This window comes from Oncorhynchus masou, chromosome 31 (assembly GCF_036934945.1).
Source record: "Oncorhynchus masou masou isolate Uvic2021 chromosome 31, UVic_Omas_1.1, whole genome shotgun sequence".
NCBI lineage: Eukaryota > Metazoa > Chordata > Actinopteri > Salmoniformes > Salmonidae > Oncorhynchus > Oncorhynchus masou.
In genome coordinates, this window is record NC_088242.1 from 70,398,813 (window position 1) to 70,417,570 (window position 18,758).

Here is an 18,758-nt window from a genome sequence, read left to right on the forward strand (position 1 = left end):
ATTATCTGAAAGCGTTGCAGGCAATTTGTATTGGAGCGACGCACATACTCATGCTGCCTACCCCACACGTGTCGCATGCGCGAGCGCTGCAAAATGCATAAATGTTATTCAATCATTGCACCCACACTGCTTGCGCACGCCAACGAGCATCTGCGTTGCCAAGAGCTAAAATAGAAGTCAATTCTATTTGTGATGTTGGACACGGTGCAAGTCCTGCCTCTCCCATCTCCTCATTGGTTTATAGAAGCAGATACTCACGTGCCATCCCCTCATTGGTTATACTGAAACCTGTCGAACGCTGAAACCTGAACTAAGACCTTGTTTTAAAAGCTGACAGTGTTTTTATATACTTTTATTTTATTTTGAATCCTGCAGTTCTGTTGGGCTAAATTGCTGTGAGCGCTGCTATCTGGATACTGCCAGATTCCATATAGGGGGAGAGACGCGAAAGTCCAGCAAGCCTAGCTGGCTCGGCTGTCTCAAATGGAGGCCGCTATTGAATGTTTCCAACGTTGCAGGAGCTGCATTTACTTTGCTTTGTTCCAGGACAATGTGGACCATGTTGACTTTCAATGTAGCAACTTCTTGCTTGCGGAGGACTACAGGTGCGAAGTAGCTACTCTTAGCAAGCAAGTAGCAAACCTACATAAGCTACTGGGGAACCCATGACCACCTACTTTTATTTTTCTTCCAGCCCAGTAGCCGGACGTCACTCTGGTCTGGTGGAAGTTTGAGGTTGAGCTGCATAATCAGTTCCAATGTAAATAACATGAGTAAGTCTACCTCTGATAACCTTCCCAGTTAAGCATTAAAACAATCAAGCAACCCAGAAAAGTGCTAAAAATAGCCCATATTAACATATGTAGACTAAGAAACAAGGTCCATGAAGTCAATAACTTGCTTGTAACAGATGACATTCATATTCTGACTATATCTGAAACGCACTTAGATAATACCTTTGATGATACAGTGGTAGCAATACATGGTTCTAACATCTACCGAAAAGACAGAAATACCAACGGATGTGGTGTTGTGTATATTCAGAACCATATTCCTGTAAAGATTAGAGACAATCTAATGTTAAATACTGTTGAAGTAATATGGCTACAGGTTCATCTGACTCAACTGAAGCACATTCTTGTGGTAAGCTGCTGTAGACCACCAAGTGCTAACAGTCAGCATCTGGATAATATGTGTTAAATGCTTGATAATGTATGTGATATCAACAGAGAAGTATATTTTCTGGGTGATTTTAAATATTGACTGGCTATCATCAAGCTGCCCACTCAGGAAAAAAGTTCAAACTATAACCAGTGCCTGCAACCTGGATCAGGTTGTCAGTCAACCTACCAAGGTAGTTACAAACAGCACAGGAATGAAATCATCAACATGTATTGATCATATTTTTACTAACACTGCAGATATTTGCTTTAAAGCAGTATCCAAATCCATAGGATGTAGTGATCACAATATAATAGCCATATATAGGAAAACCTAAGTTCCAAAGGCTGGGCCTAATATACTGTATGAGAGGTAATACAATAAGTTTTGTAGTGATTCATATGTTGATGTAAAGAATATTTCCTGGTCTGTGGTGTGTAATGAGGAGCAAGCAGACACTCCACTTGACACATTTATGAAACTACTTATTTCAGTTACTAATAAGCACGCACCCATTAAGAAAATGACTGTTAAAAACTGATAAATCCCCTTGGATTGATGAGGAATTTAAAAATTGTATGGTTAAGAGGGATGAGGCAAAAGGTATGGCAATTAAGTCTGGCAGCCCAACGGATTGGCAAACGTACTGCAAATTAAGAAATCATGTGACTAAACTAAAGAAAAAGAAACTACACTATGAAACAAAGATAAATTATATAAAGAATGATAGTAAAAAGCTTTGGGGCACCTGGACTATATTTCTAACTGGATTATATTTGATAGGCTTCCAATAAAGAACGCCCTCTGTGTTCTGTCCTGATAATGTTAATCCTTATCTCCAGTTTCTTATTTATTTTACCTTTTCTTTTACTAGGCAAGTCAGTTAAGAACAAATTCTTATTTTCAATGACAGCCTAGGAACAGTGGGTTAGCTGCCTGTTCAGGGGCAGAACGACAGATTTGTACCTTATCAGCTCGGGGATTTGAACTTGCAAACTTTCGGTTACTAGTCCAATGCTCTAACCACTAGGCTACCCTGCCGCCCCAGTGAAGGAAAGCGTCCTCTGTTTTCGGTCTCAGGTACTAAGTGAAGTTCCTGTCCAAAATAAAGATATATATATACAGTAAGGAGAATAAGTATTTGATACACTGACGATTTTGCAGGTTTTCCTACTTACAAAGCATGTAGAGGTCTGTAATTTTGATCATAGGTACACTTCAACTGTGAGAGAAGTAATCTAAAACAAAAATCCGGAAAATCACATTGTATGATTTTAAAGTAATTCATTTGCATTTAATTGCATGACATAAGTATTTGATACATCAGAAAAGCAGAACTTAATATTTGGTACAGAAACCTTTGTTTCCTGTAGTTCTTGACCAGGTTTGCACACACTGCAGCCGGGATTTTGGCCCACTCCTCCATACAGACCTTCTCTATATCCTTCAGGTTTCGGGGCTGTCGCTGGGCAATATGGACTTTCAGCTCCCTCCAAAGATTCTATTGGGTTCAGGTCTGGAGACTGGCTAGGCCACTCCAGGACCTTGAGATGCTTCTTATGGAGCCACTCCTTAGTTGCCCTGGTTGTGTGTTTCTGGTCGTTGTCATGCTGGAAGACCCAGACACGACCCATCTTCAATGCTCTTACTGAGGGAAGGAGGTTGTTGGCCAAGATCTCGCGATACATGGCCCCATCCATCCTCCCCTCAATATGGTGCAGTTGTCCTGTCCCCTTTGCAGAAAAGCATCCCCAAAGAATGATGTTTCCACCTCCATGCTTCACGGTTGGGATGGTGTTCCTGGGGTTGTACTCATCCTGCTTCTTCCTCAAAACACGGCGAGTGGAGTTTAGACCAAAAAGCTCTATTTTTGTCTCATCAGACCACATGACCTTCTCCCATTCCTCCTCTGGATCATCCAGATGGTCATTGGAAAACTTCAGACGGGCCTGGACATGTGCTGGCTTGAGCAGGTGGACCTTGCGTGCGCTGCAGGATTTTAATCCATGATGGCGTAGTGTGTTACTAATGGTTTTCTTTGAGACTGTGGTGCCAGCTCTCTGCAGGTCATTGACCAGGTCCTGCCATGTAATTCTGGGCTGATCCCTCACCTTCCTCATGATCATTGATGCCCCACGAGGTGAGATCTTGCATGGAGCCCCAGACCGAGGGTGATTGACCGTCATCTTGAACTTCTTCCATTTTCTAATAATTGCGCCAACAGTCGTTGCCTTCTCACCAAGCTGCTTGCCTATTGTCCTGTAGCCCATCCCAGCCTTGTGCATGTCTACAATTTAGCCCTGATGTCCTTACACAGCACTCTGGTCGTGGCCATTGTGGAGAGGTTGGAGTCTGTTTGATTAAGTGTGTGGACAGGTGTCTTTTATACAGGTAACGAGTTCAAACAGATGCAGTTAATACAGGTAATGAGTGGAGAACAGGAGGACTTCTTAAAGAAAAACTAACAGGTCTGTGAGAGCCGGAATTCTTACTGGTTGGTAGGTGATCAAATACTTATGTCATGCAATAAAATGCAAATTAATGACTTTAAAATCTTACAATGTGATTTTCTGGATTTTTGTTTTAGATTCAGTAGTCTCTGACAGTTGAAGTGTACCTATGATAAAAATCACAGACCTCTACATGCTTTGTAAGTAGGAAAACCTGCAAAATCGGCAGTGTATCAAATACTTGTTCTCCCCACTGTATATATATAAAAGAGTTCAGAAGTCAACTAAACATTAGCTAGCCGGTTAGCTGCATCTTTAGCGCCCAGTTGCTCCCATTTCATTCTCCGCCTCCTTATCATCCTGCTGTCCGGGCCCATCCTCGGCATCCGTAAAGGAAAGCACTCTCTTTGTGGAGTGGGGGTGGGCGTGTAGACCTGTCGCCCGGGAGACTTCTCCGACATTCCTCTGCCTCTTTTGCCGAGGTGAAGGAAAGATGCTCACCGTTGAAAGTAGTAAGTCACAGGGTAGCGGGATAGTTCATAAAAGATGGTATGCCCTGTGTGTTCAACTCCCTCTGGACATCTGCAAATGCTTTCCTTTGCTCATTTGTGAAGGCACTGTAGTCCGCATAAAAATGTATGGCTCTCCTGGCATCTTGGATGGGTGCATTCTTTCTTGCTTCCCGCGCTCCTTGTAGAATAGCGTTGCGGTCTTGGTATCTAATAACCTTGAAGACCATGGTCTGGGGGTTGTCCTCCTTTGCATTTTCGTTGTAGATCATGGGGGCCATTTGAATCGGAGTAGTACCAAGGTACGGAATCCACTTGGGAAGGTCTTCTTGCAGGAAAGCAATTGCATCACCACCCTCCCGGTTTGTAGCAATCCCTGTGACCCTCACGCTATTGCGTCTGTCTGGATCCTCAAACGGTGCCATTTGGAACCGCATCTTCTCAAGTGCAGATGTTCACGTCCCTTTTTAGGCCCCTTGCCTCAGTCTGAATGTGATCCACCTTTTCTATTAGTGCTCGAACTGATCCCATGTGGATGTCCAGTTCATCTTGCAAGGTAGCAACGTGTTCCTTCACTCCTTGAATTGCTGCACCAACAGCGCGTGTAACCACCTCCTCCATCCTCTCTTATTGAAGCTTCTGATTGGCTAATTGACATTATTTGAGTCAATTGGAGGTGTACCTGTGGATGTATTTCAAGGCCTACCTTCAAACTCAGTGCCTCTTTGCTTGACATTATGGAAAAATCAAAAGAAATCAGCCTCCACAAGTCTGGTTCATCCTTGCGAGCAATTTCCAAATGCTGAAGGTACCAAGTTCATCTGTACAAACAATTTGATTTGGATTTGATTAGTGTGCAAGTATAAACAACAAGGGACCACGCAGCCATCATACCGCTCAGGAAGAAGACACGTTCTGTCTCCTAGAGATGAATGTACTTTGGTGCGAAAATCAATCCCAGCACAACAGCAATGGACCTTGTGAAGTTGCTGGAGGAAACAGATACAACAGTATCTATATCCACAGTAAAACAAGTCCTATATTGACATATCCTGAAAGGCCGCTCAGAAAGGAAGAAGCCAGTGCTCAAAAACCGCCATAAAAAAAAGCCAGACTATGGTTTGCAACTGCACATGGGGACAAAGATCGTACTTTTTGGAGAAATGTCCTCTGGTCTGATGAAACAAAAATATAACTGTTTGGCCATAATGACCATCGTTATGTTTGGATGAAAAAGGGGGAGGCTTGCAAGCTGAAGAACACCATCCCAACCATGAAGCACAGGGGTGTCAGCATCATGTTGTGGGGGTGCTTTGCTGCAGGAGGGACTGGTGCACTTCACAAACTAGATGGCATCATGAGGGAGGAAAATTATGTGGATATTTTGAAGCAACAGCTCAAGACATCAGGCAGGAAGTTAAAGCTTGGTCTCAAAAGGGTCTTCCAAATGGACAATGAACCCAAGGGTACTTCCAAAGTTGTGGCAAAATGGCTTAAGGACAAAGTCAAGGTATTGGAGTGGGCATCACAAAGCCATGACCTCAATCCTATAGAAAATTTGTGGGCAGAAATTAAAAAGCGTTTGCGAGCAAGGAGGCCTCCAAACCTGACTCAGATATACCAGCTCTGTAAGGAGGAATGGGCCAAAATTCACCCAACATATTGTTGGACGCTCGGAGATAGGTACCCAAAACATTTGACCCAAGTAAAACAATTTAAAGGCAATGCTACCAAATACTAATTGAGTGTATGTATACTTCTGACCCACTGGGAATGTGATGAAAGTAGTAAAGAAGTAAAAGCTGAAATAAATAATTCTCTCTATGAGATTCTGACATTTCACATTCTTAAAATAAGTGGTGATCCTAACTGACCTAAGACGGGGAATTTTTACTAGGATTATATGTCAGGAATTGTGAAAAACTGAGTTTAAATGGATTTGGCTAAGGTGTATGTAAACTTCCGACTATAACTGTATAAGAGTCTTTTGACCATTGCGTTTGTAGCTCTCCTTTATAAAGGTGCATTTTCTTGTTGAAAATTACCTTCTCTGAACTTAAAACTCACCTGCTGCATACAGTGCCTTCTGAATGTATTCAGACCCCTTGACTTTTTCTACATTGTTATGTTACAGCCTTATTCTAAATATATTCAATATATATATATATTTTTTAGCAATTTACACACAACACATCATAATAAAGCAAAAACAGATTTTTAGAAATGTTTGCAGGTGTATAAAAAATATATAACGGATAAACCTTGAGCTCAGGTGCATCCTGTTTCCATTGATCATCCTTGATGTTTCTACATCTGGATTGGAGCCTACCTTTGGTAAATTCAATTGATTGGACACGATTTGGAAAGGCACACACCTGTCTATATAAGTTTCTACAGTTGGCAGTGCATGTCAGAGCAAAAACCAAGCCATGAGGTCGAAGGAATTGTCCGTAGAGTTCCGAGACAGGATTGTGTCGAGGCACAGATCTGAGGAAGGGTACCAAAAAATGTCTGCAGCATTGAATGTCCCCAAGAACACAGTTGCATCCGTCATTCTTAAATGGAAGAAGTTTGAAACTGACTACCCGACCAAACAGCAATTGGGAGAGAAGGGCCTTGGTCAGGGAGGTGACCAAGAACCCGATGGTCACTCTGACAGAGCTCTGGAGTTCCTCTGTGGAGATGGGAGAACCTTCCAATAGGACAACCATCTATGCCGCACTCCACCAATCAGGCCTTTATGGAAGAGTGGCCAGACTGAAGCCACTCCTCAGTGAAAGGCACATGACAGCCCTCTTGGAGTTTGCCAAAGGCACCTAATCATGTCTAATCAATCACCAGCAGTATACCACCCTGCATACCACTGCTGGCTTGCTTCTGAAGCTAGGCATGGTTGGTTCTGGTCAGTTCCTGGATGGGAGACCAGATGCTGCTGGAAGTGGTGTGGGAGGGCCAGTAGGAGGCACTCTTTCCTTTGGTCAAAAAAAAAGATATCCCAATGCCCTGTGTAGGGTGCCATCTTTCGGATGGGACATTAAACGGGTGTCCTGACTCTCTGAGGTCATTAAATATCCCATTGCACTTATTGTAAGAGTAGGGGTGTTAACCCCAGTGTCCTGGCTAAATTCCCAATCTGGCCCTCAAACCATCACGGTCACCTAATAATCCCCAGTTTACAATTGGCTCATTCCTCTCCCCTGTAACTATTCCCCAGGTTGATGCTGCAAATGAGAACGTGTTTTCAGTCAACTTACCTGGAAAAATAACAAATAAACAAAGATTCTCAGACCATGAGAATCAAGATTGAATACTTTGGCCTGAATGCCCTGTTCCGGGGTGTCATCGGATGGGGCCACAGTGTCTACCGTCTCAGCCTCCAGTATTTATGCTGCAGTAGTTAATGTGTCAGGGGGCTAGGGTCAGTTTGTTATATCTGGAGTACTTCTCCTGTCCTATACGGTGTCCTGTGTGAATTTAAGTATGCTCTCTCTAATTCTCTCTTTCTCTCTTTCTTTCTCTCTTTCGGAGGACCTGAGCCCTAGGACCATGCCTCAGGACTACCTGACATGATGACTCCTTGCTGTCTCCAGTCCACCTGGCCGTGCTGCTGGTCCAGTTTCAAGTGCTCTGCCTGTGATTATTATTATTTGACCATGCTGGTCATTTATGAACATTTGAACATCTTGGCCATGTTCTGTTATAATCTCTACCCGACACAGCCAAAAGAGGACTGGCCACTCCACATAGCCTCGTTCCTCTCTCGGTTTCTTCCTAGGTTTTGGCCTTTCTAGGGAGTTTTTCCTAGCCACCGTGCTTCTACACCTGCATTGCTTGCTGTTTGGGGTTTTAGGCTGGGTTTCTGTCCAGCACTTTGAGATATCAGCTGATGTACAAAGGGCTATATAAATAAATTTGATTTGATTTTATGAAAACCTGCTCCAGAGTGCTCAGGACCTCAGACTGGGGCGAAGGTTAAACTTCCAGCAGGACAACAAACCAAAGTACACAGTCAAGACAACGCAGGAGTGGATTCGGGACAAGTCTCTGAATGTCCCAGCCAGAGCCGGCCAGAGCCCAGCCAGAGCCGGATTTGAACCTGATCGAACATCTCTGGAGAGACCTGAAAATAGCTGTGCAGCAACATTCCCCATCCAACATGACAGCGCTTGAGAAGATCTGCAGTGAAGAATGGGAGAAACTCCCCAAATACAGATGTGCCAAGCTTGCAGCGTCCTACACAAGAAGACGCGATGCTGTAATCGCGTACAAAGGTGCTTCAATGAAGTCCTGAATACTTATGTAAATGTAATATAAATCATTTTTTTGCAAAAATAAAGAATCTTAACCTGTTTTTGCATTGCCATTATGAATTATTGTGTGTAGATTGATGAGGGGAAAAAACTATTTAACCAATTTTAGAATAAGGTTGTAACGAAATGTGAATAAAGTCAAGGGGTCTGAATACTTTCCCACGTCACTGCATGTTAACATGGGCTATTTTGAGCACTTTTCTGGGATGCTTGTTTTCATTGCTTTACTGAGAAGCTCAGCAGAAGTAGAAATTCTCATGTTATTTATCTTAGTGCAGGATGAGCTGCACACAGTGGACTTCCTACTAGGGCACACGGCCTCAGTGCTAACAGCATAAATCTGGTTCATAGGCACATGTTTGCTGCATTACAATAGCGGTAGGATCAGCAGGGGCATTCAGGGCAGTTAGAGGGACATAAATTAGGTTAATTAAACATTGTGTCTTCCAATGCCCCTCGTATAATGTACATTTTCTAAAGCATTATGATGACTCAGTGACACAATGGCAGGGGTTAACTGAGCTGGGCTTGGATCATTGATAAGTCATTGTCTCAACGCAGCCTTATAATGCTGTGAAAGGATCCAGGAAACCAAATGATTTGGGTGTTATCAGATAGATCCTGGAACATATTCCAGTCTGTGCTAGTGAAACAGTCACTGGTACTTCCTGTTTGAGTTTTTGCTTGTAAGCAGGTAGAAGGAGGATAGGATAACGGTCTGATTTGCCAAAGGGAGTGTGAGGGAGGACCTTGTATATATTTGTGTGTGGATTAAAGGGGATCTAGAATTTTCCATTTCCCAGCACTGGCTACGAGAAATGCCGCCTCTTAATGTCAAATTTATTGTGTGCTTATGGTCCTATAGAGATCATTGAGTGCCAGCATTGGTTTGTGGTGGTAAACACTATAGACCGCTACAAGAAATATAGATTAAGACTCTCTTGTTAAATAGTATGGTCTGTAGTCGTGAGGTATTTTAGCTCAGGTGAGCAAAAACTTGAGACCTTAACATTAGAGAACACGGACCAGCTGTTGTTAACAGAGACAGACCCTTCCTCCCTTTGTCTTGCCGTCTGGTTCTGACAAATCAGTCACGACTCTGAGAAACATAGGATATTCCAGTTTTTCAGGTCCCGTTAGCAGGATAGTCTCGAACGGAGCTCATCCAGCTTGTTCTCCAGTGACTGCACGTTTGCCAATAGAGGAGGGCAATCCATTCTATTTGCTCGCCGACCTAATCTCGTCAGGATGCTGCCTCGCCTGCCTCTCTCTCGACTTCCTCTCTTAAGTCCAGGGGGTTAGGACCGGGTCTGGAGTAAGCAGGATGATAATAAAACGTGTAACAAAAAGTAAAATGGAGATGTGATTGCTGATGTGAAAGTTATATAAAGACAGAGTTTTATGTTAAGAGTTTTGTATAGCTTTCATTGCCATCTAAAAATAAGAGTTGTACTTGTTGAGAAGGGTGCCTAGAAACCTAGTAACCAGACACACACCCTGTCTTGAGAAAAGGGAGCAGGGAAATTAAACTCAAGACAGACTTTACTGGAAACAAAACTGAAGGGAAAGAGTTTTGTGGCAAATAGCCATTGTGCTCAGCGTGTGCATGAGTCAGCACACACCGCAGAAGGCTGCTGAGGGGAGAACGGCTCATAATAATGGTTGGAACGGAGCAAATGGAATGGCGTCAATGGAAACCATGTGTTGGATGTATTTGATACCATTCCACCTATTCCACTCCAGCCATTGCCACAAGCCCATCCTCCCCAATTAAGGTGCCACCAACCTCCTGTGACACACACACAAACAATGCGGGCTGAGGGTAAATTAGGTGCTTTCCTGTGGCCCTCGGCATTGACAGTTGAGGAGGAGGGGAGGGTTTTTTCAGAGAATAGATGGATGATGCAACGTTTGATCTGTCCTTTTTATTCTGCGGAGTCCTTGACTAAAGGGTTCAGGGGCGAGTTTCTTTTCCATAGAGATCTAATAGCTTGTATAGTGATGTATTGTTTTATTGTTTAATGTGCTTTGTATGTAATTCACTTTGCATGCATTACAATGTCATCAAACCAAAATATTGTATTTGTGTTGTTCATTTACAGTCACACGGAAAGGCTACTGTTTTGTCTTTAGAGTAAAATTGCTATAGTACAAGATAACTTTGACAATAATATAATACATGGTAAGAGTATTTGTTAAACATCAATCCTGAACCAGGAAGTGTCAGTGTCGCCTGCGTCACTTACATCTATGTGTGTCCTTCCTTGTGTTGCAGTACTGGTGACCATCTGTCAGGTCACCATGGAGTCCCCACTCTGTCTGCTTGCTGTGTATTTTATTGTACCTCACATCCGCAACATGAATGTGCCTGTGATGAATAAACCTTTTTTGGACAATAAAGATTAATATAATTCAAATGAACCTGTAAACATACTAAATTGTAGGGCCAGAGTTGCCTTGTGGACTAGCTGTGACCAAAACAAAGTCTTGTCCCACGGTGACAAGGAGGAAGAGAGGAGGCTCCTAAGGGGAGATCACTGGGTCCCTGACCATGTCCTGAGGGGTGTGTTGGGAATCTGTTCACGAGCAGGTACTGACCCTCAGCATGACCTTTCAGGACCTGTGCCCGCTTTCCCAAAAGTATCTTGATGCTAAGGTTCTAAGATTAACTTAGTCGGGCCTGGTGAGCAGAGCCAGGTGACCTTGACGCACCAACGAACCCAAGCGCTAGACACCCGAAAACACCTAGGACGACAAGATGAAGCTCATCCAAAGCACAAAGCTTATATTACTTACCTGAATACTTAAACAATGAATAGTTACCTGAATACTTAAACAAGCAATGTAACTATATAGAATGCAGCCAGATGAAGAACCATTATTTTCTTTATTTTGGTTGGCTTCTGGTTGTCCGTGTTTCGGCAGCTCGTGGGGGAACTGCTGATTTAAACCCAAATCCCAAATACACTACAAGGCTGAAAGCATGATTTCCTTAAATGTTTTTAAAATTGAAAATAAAAATGGAAAGAACCTATGCGACATGAACAAACTTACCTGTGTCATTTGTTTTGTAGTTTTGCCTTTCAGGTATTTATAAGCTCTCTGATATTGATTCCACATTGCAGAGAACTACTGCAAAATGATACATATAGCTAGTAGTGTGGTGTAAGTAAATCATATCAAATCACCTTGACACATCCTTGAATTGATACATACTAACAATTTCACATCAGTCTCACTGCATTATTTTATTTGTACTTTTTTGTAATTATCTTCATGTAGGCCAACATTACCGTGGAGTTTAGAACCTTCTCTGGTTTTATACTTCCTTGAATGGGATTGGTTATCTCCTGCCCCGCACGCACACATACAGCGCATTCAGAAAGTATTCAGACCCCTTGACTTTTTTCACATTTTGTTACTCTACAGCCTTATTCTAAAATTGATACACACGTAAATAAGGTATTTTTGTGTTTTATATTTAGTAAATTTGCAAACATTTCTAAAAAACTGTTTTCGCTTTGTCATTATTGGCTATTAAGTATTCAGACCATTTGCTATCAGACTCTAAATTTAGCTCAGGTGCATCTTGTTTCCATTGATCATCCTTGAGATGTTTCTACAACTTGAATGGAGTCCACCTGCGGTAAATTCAATTGATTGGACATGATTTGGAAAGTCACACCTGTCTATATAATGTCCCACAGTTGACAGTGCATGTCAGAGCAAAAACTAAGCCATGAGGTCAAATGAATTGTTCGTAGAGCTCTGAGACACGATTGTGTCGAGGCACAGATCTGGAGAAGTGAACCAAAATATTTATTCAGCATTGAAGGTCCCCAAGAATACAGTGGCCTCCATCATTCTTAAATAGAAGAAGTTTGGAACAAACAAGGCTCTTTTTAGAGCTGGCCGCCTGGCCAAACTGAGCAATCGGGGGAGAAGAGCCTTGGTCAGGGAGGTGACCAAGAACCCGATGGTCACTCTGACAGAGCCCCAGAGTTCCTTTGTGGATATGGGAGAACCTTCCAGAAGGACAACCATCTCTACAGCACTCCACCAATCAGGCATTTATGGTAGAATGACCACTCCTCGGTAAAAGGGTCAGGACAGCCCACTTGGAATTTTCCCCAAAACAGGTTTTGACTCTCAGAACATGAGAAGCAAGATTCTCTGCTCTAATGAAACCAAGATTGAACTGTTTGGCCTGAATGCGTTACATGTTACATCTGGAGGAAACCTGGCACCATCCCTACGGTGAAGCATGGTGGTGGCAGCATCATGCTGTGGGGATGTTTTTCAGCAGCATGGACTGGGAGACTAGTCAGGATCGAGGGAAAGATGAACAGAGCAAAGTACAGAGAGATCCTTGATGAAAACTTGCTCCAGAGAGCTCAGGACCTCAGACTGGGGCGAAAGTTCACCTTCCAACAGGACAACGACCCTAAGCACACAGCCAAGACAACGCTGGAGTGGCTTCGGGACAAGTCTCTGAATGTCCTTGAGTGGCCTAGTCATAACTCGGACTTGAACCCGATCGAACATCTTTGGAGAGACCTGAAAATAGCTGTGCAGTGGCTTTCCCTTTCCAATCTTACAGAGCTTGAGAGGATCTGCAGAGAAGAATGGGAGAATCTCCCCAAATACAGGTGTGCCAAGCTTGTATTGTCATACTCAAGAAGACTCGAGGCTGTAATCGCTGCCAAAGTTGCTTCAACAATGTACTGAGTAAAGGGTCTGAATACGAGGTATTGTGTGTAGATTAAGGAAAAAATTATTGAATCCATTTTAGAGTAACACTGTAACGTAACAAAATGTGGAAAAGGTCAATGGGTCTGAATACTTTCCAAATGCACTGTACATGTACGCACATCATAGATTGGTTCTCTTTTAAATACACATTTCTGGGTTATAAAGAGGGAGGGGCTCATCTCATTCGCCAGTTCGCCACTGGAACCAATAAGTGATTTATCTCAATTATTATCTGTTAACCAGGATTACGAAAGTAACATTGAGTTTTGTTGTGTTTGTTCAGCACCTAGTAACCAAAGAAGGCACACCCTATCTGAGAAATAGAGGCAGTGCAAAAAATGAAACTTAAAGATGGATGTTGATGTAAACAACACAGACAAAGAAAGAAGTAAAGCTTGCTGACACACACACACACACACGCGCACACACACACACGCACACACACACACACACACACAAACACACAATGCAGGCTGCTTGTCTGAGGTGCTGTCAGACAGGGCTAAACAGTTCAGGGTATAGGACGAGGGAAAGTAAGAGGAGGAGCAGGAGCAGGAGAGGAGGGGGAGGAGTAGGAGGAGGAGATTGGGTTCTCAGGGTTTATAAGGAAGATGCAGTGATTCATCTGTCCTTTCTATCCTGCGGATATGTCTGCTGAAGGATTCAGGGGTGAGTTTTATCTCTATAATGATGAAGAACTCACTGTAAACTTTGACCTGTGTTATTTGACCTGATGAATATATAGTTGAGTTTACATAAATTTCAGCATAATTATTTCTTTTACTTTTTAAAGTGAAGTTAATATGACAAACAGGAATGTTTTTTAAAACTTAAAAAAAATTATTAAAGTACATTTCCTGTATTATGAATAAGAGCAGTACAGGTTTAATGTGATGTACAGTCATTATCATATGACAACAGCCTGTTGTTGTTGTTAGTCAGAGAGTAGCAGATTTATTGAGAAAATATGAAAAATAATTAAATGAATAGCTTTTGAATTATTGATAAACCATGTAATACATTGAATTCAGAATCAGAGTCTGAAAAAAGGGAAGCGACCATGTTTTGTAATTATTGACTGCGTCACATCTAAGTCTGTCATTCTTTGTGTTTCAGGGCTGGTGATCATAACCCTTTAACAGGTCACCCATGGAGTCCCATTCTGTCTGCTTGCTATGAATCATGTAAATATCTCTGTTTGAAGTATCTCTGTAAAATAATATATTACTGTTCAGAGATGTCAGGTCCTAGATAATGTATCTGTAAAAAAAGGTGACAAGTAGACTTCCTTTTTATTGCTGTAAATCAAGAAATGTCTCACAACTACTCAGAACTGTCAATAAGTCAATAAGTCTGTATTGGGACACGTTCAATGATGCGTATCAAGACCTCTACTGCTGCTGTTTTCTCTGCCACTCCCTTGCATCACCAGTGATAAAGTACTGTTTGATAAAGGTTTATGAGCAAATGTGAAGGTTTTGCTGTGGTGAATGTTTATGAAATGTAGTACTGAGCCCAATCCCTCTTCCCACAGTGAGGAGAAGGAGGAGGAGGAGGAGGAGGAGGAGGAGGAGGAGGAGAAGAAATCCTGGGCTAGACTAAGGGCGGGTCGCGCCTCCCCCGCGACCGTCCGGTCATGAGAACACTACACATCGGGTGCGGCCTTCACTAGGGAGTAACGCAACAGTGGTGCTGCCTACCGCAGGAACAAGGCCGATGCGTTGTGTTCCCATGCCGGGCCAGCAGGGGGTGACGTGTGCAGAGCCAGTGCTGCAGAAATGCAGTGACCTCGAAACAACTAACCAAAACTCAGACTACAGAAGCAAAACCACAAAAGCCAAAACTACTTTCCACTTCCCTTTTTCCCTTTGGCTTCTGGTGGTCTGCGTGCTTGGTTAGGTGGGCTCGAGGGAGGGGCCTGCTGATAAACACAATCCCATAATAGATTCACCTAAAAAGGCTGTACGCAACATTTACTTGTAAAAACCAATGAAAATGTGAAAATAAAACTGTAAACACATGCAACTTTAACATGTTTTGTCCAGTGTCTGTTGTTTCTATGTGTTGTTTATTCCATATTATAAACCGAGTGGTTTGAGTCTAGAATGCTGATTGGCTGAAAGCTGTGGTATATCAGACCTTATACCATGGGTATGACAAAAAATGACTATTTACTGTTCTAATTACATTGGTAATAAGTTTATGATGGCAATAAGGCACCTCGTGGGATAGTGCTAAATTGCCAATTTACCACCCCTCCTTGGGCCTTATTGCTTAATTGTATCCTTTCACCAAAATATAGTATGTTTGAATTCTCTATCGATGTATTGACCAAATGAGTCTTTCCCTCATCGGTCCTTACTAGTATTAGTTAAATTCAAACATAAGAATGGTTCATATGAATTGTTAGAGTAGGTTTAGTTTTGATAGGAGTTTTAGTGCCAATTATGTTACAGACAGGAGTACAACAGGCTAACAACAGTGACAGTGACACAACAGTTCAATAACATACATACAATAAAATGTCATTTGATTTGACTATGAGAACTGTCATTTGCTCAATATGGGCACAAGGTCACTAGCCATTAGCAGATATAAGGTGCATTAGTGGGTGGGTGCCAGCTGGATAGTCAAGAGTGACAAAATCCTAGTGTACATGTATTAACATGTGTAGTTTTAGAAGGTCTCATCATGAGACTCGAGGCTCATGCACCCCACTGGTGTGACTTTTCAAAATGTCCAGGGGAAATAAATGATTACAAAGGAATGCAAAGTACAATTACACAATATTTGATAATGACATAACATTAATCATCAGATAATGTACAGTGTAGCTTTCTAAAGACAATAAAATATAAAGTCTGCCTTTGTAAGATATTTCTCTGACCATAGTTTCAAATGTTTAGTAGTGTATTGTGCTAAAGGCCTTTTAGCACTGGTAAAGGGTACGTGTTGGTACAAATACACCTCTTATTTCCACCTTCCAGTTGATTGGATTCCTCCAGATGACAATAATGCAGTAAACACCAGCCTGTACACTCAGCCAACAGAGTAGATGACAATAATGCAGTAAACACCAGCCTGTACACTCAGCCAACAGAGTAGATGACAATAATGCAGTAAACACCAGCCTGTACACTCAGCCAACAGGGTAGAGGATGTATTGGCTCCACTAACTTCATGTCAGGTGTGTCAGGTGTTTTCCAGCAGAGGTGTCAGGCTTTTCCAGTAGACGTGTCAGGGGTTTTTCAGCAGATCCATTGGAGGGTGAGTGAGTGAGTGAGTGAGTGAGTGAGTGAGTGTGCATGTTTAGTATGCACTGTGCTCAGTCGCACTTCACTGAGACACACCCTTTCCCATCTGTTTTTTTCCCCAGAAAGGTCGGTCTGAGTTTCATTTCACAGGGGAGGTGGAGACTCTGGTTTTGTTGCTACCCTGCAGTATAAAATCCACACACGGCTCGCTCTCCTCAGTCCTGCAGTCCCTTGCTGAACGTCATTATGGTAAGCTTTGTGTTTTTTGATTGCATCAATGACAACTTCTATTTTAGGAACAGTCCAATATATACCAGCAACACATAACTACTTACACTGTATTACATTGTATTGCTACAAAATACTGTTTAGTTTTAAATTTTAAATTTTGTAAAAGTGATCAGTTGTATCATTCTCACTCAAATGTACAGTCAACATCACATGATAAAGGATCTCTCACACACATTGCATAACTGATAAACATGTTCTATCTGCAGACGACCACAGATGAGCAGGATGAAGAGGAAGATGATGATTATGACGAAAAGAATGAAGATTACAAGTATAATTACTTTTTATAGTGTATAGTCAGTCTACTGCCAAGGGTAGGACACCGGGTTCCTTGTGGAACCGGTGGGCAGAAGTCCATCTGAGGCACTGAAACAGGCCTTAAAACTAGGAGGAGGAACTCCTTCCAGATGAGGAAGGACTTAACCTCGAACAAAACAGACTATCACTATGCTATGTGAAGGTACTTGAAGGAATTTCTGAGTGGCTCAGAACATTTCAGGGTTGCTGCTTTGGCTAATGGTTAGGATTGCATAATTTACTATATGAGGATATTATGGTTGTAGATATCTTTTCAATAATGTAAGATATGTAGATGCATCTAACCTCCAAACCCAGGATCTCTCCTGAAATGAAGCCACAAGTCTAAACTCCCATCTTCTGCTGTGTGTCATGCAAAAACTGCATCACAAACCGCTGAAAGGCACAAAAGAGAGCCACTAGGAGACAGGAGGGCAGAGTTCCACCTGAGGTACTGAAGATAAGACAAGATGTCTACCAGGCCTTAAAGGGAGAAGTGGCGCCTATCAGATGAGGAAGGAGGACTTAAGCCTTGAAACCATGAAGCGAGAAGACTCTCACAATATGATGGCAGTTTATTATGTTAATCATAACATGATTAACATAATACATAATTTCTGTTGTACCTTAAACTAATGGACATACTGTATGTTCAACTATCACAATGCTATGTGAAGCAATGTGAAGTGTCTCAGAACATTTCAGGGTAGCTGCTTGCCCCAAATGGTCAGGATTGCATAATTTCCTATATGAGGATATTATAGTGGTATATCTTTTCAATAATGTAAACCATGCATCTAACTGATAAATGAGGAAATAGGACTTAAGCCTTCTATACTTCAAGTGAGAAGACACTCACAATGTGAAAGCATACAGTTACAGGGTATAAATAATATAATAGTATGTTTTATTATCGAACCATGTTTACTTGTGCTGTTATTACCGATGTGAAATGGCTAGCTAGTTAGCGTGGTGCGCTAATAGCGTTTCAATCGTAACGTCACTTGCTCTGAGACCTTGAAGTAGTTGTTCCCCTTGCTCGGCTTTTGTGGAGCGATGTGTAACGATGCTTCAAGGGTGACTGTAGTCTATGTGTGCAGGGGGTCCCTGATTCGAGCCCAGGTAAGGGCAAAGAGAGGGACGGAAGCTATAGGGACTATGTGTTCAACTATAAATATACGGATTTCTGTCGCTTGGTTTTGTGGCTAAAGGGAACATTTGAGGGTAGTTGTTCAGGATAAAATGGTTATGATTGCCTATATTTTCATAATGTATTATGAACATAATTTAGGGTGATTACATGTTCATATATAATGTATATGTAGATACAACTAACTATCAAAGCCAACATCTCCCTTCACTTGGAGCCACATGTTGAATGTCCCTTCTTGTGTTTTACTTGTTTTGAAATAAATGTTTTCTTTCATTCTAATGTTGTCTGTACTTTGTATTCAAATTAATGTAATTCCTGTGAGATTAATGTGCAAGTACTTCCATGCCTATCATTATTGCTGAAACCTGTTGAACCATGATATTACTATGCCTAATTTACTTGCTTTGTTACATATTACTCATGTAAGATCAGTGAATCTTACTCCAAGAAAGGAAATAATAAAATGATTATTGTTAAAAGTATTCGAAAGGTTGTTTGACAAACACACTTGTCCGTCGGCAAAACCCTCCGTACTGGAACGTAAATTCGCAAGCTATGATATGAGAGCATTTGCCCATAGA

General features: G+C 42.0%; 2 long non-coding RNA genes across 2 annotated transcripts; both read left to right on the plus strand.

Annotated features, from left to right (window-relative positions):
* The first annotated feature begins 13,742 nt into the window (after nucleotides 1-13,742).
* On the plus strand, nucleotides 13,743-15,213 carry LOC135524370 (uncharacterized). The gene is made up of 3 exons (XR_010452939.1): nucleotides 13,743-13,851; nucleotides 14,299-14,366; nucleotides 14,717-15,213. It is a non-coding gene; the product is annotated as an uncharacterized LOC135524370 (long non-coding RNA).
* Nucleotides 15,214-16,434: 1,221 nt separating this feature from the next.
* Nucleotides 16,435-18,456, plus strand: LOC135524371 (uncharacterized). Its single transcript, XR_010452940.1, has 3 exons — nucleotides 16,435-16,449; nucleotides 16,559-16,685; nucleotides 16,934-18,456. It is a non-coding gene; the product is annotated as an uncharacterized LOC135524371 (long non-coding RNA).
* Nucleotides 18,457-18,758: the final 302 nt, after the last annotated feature.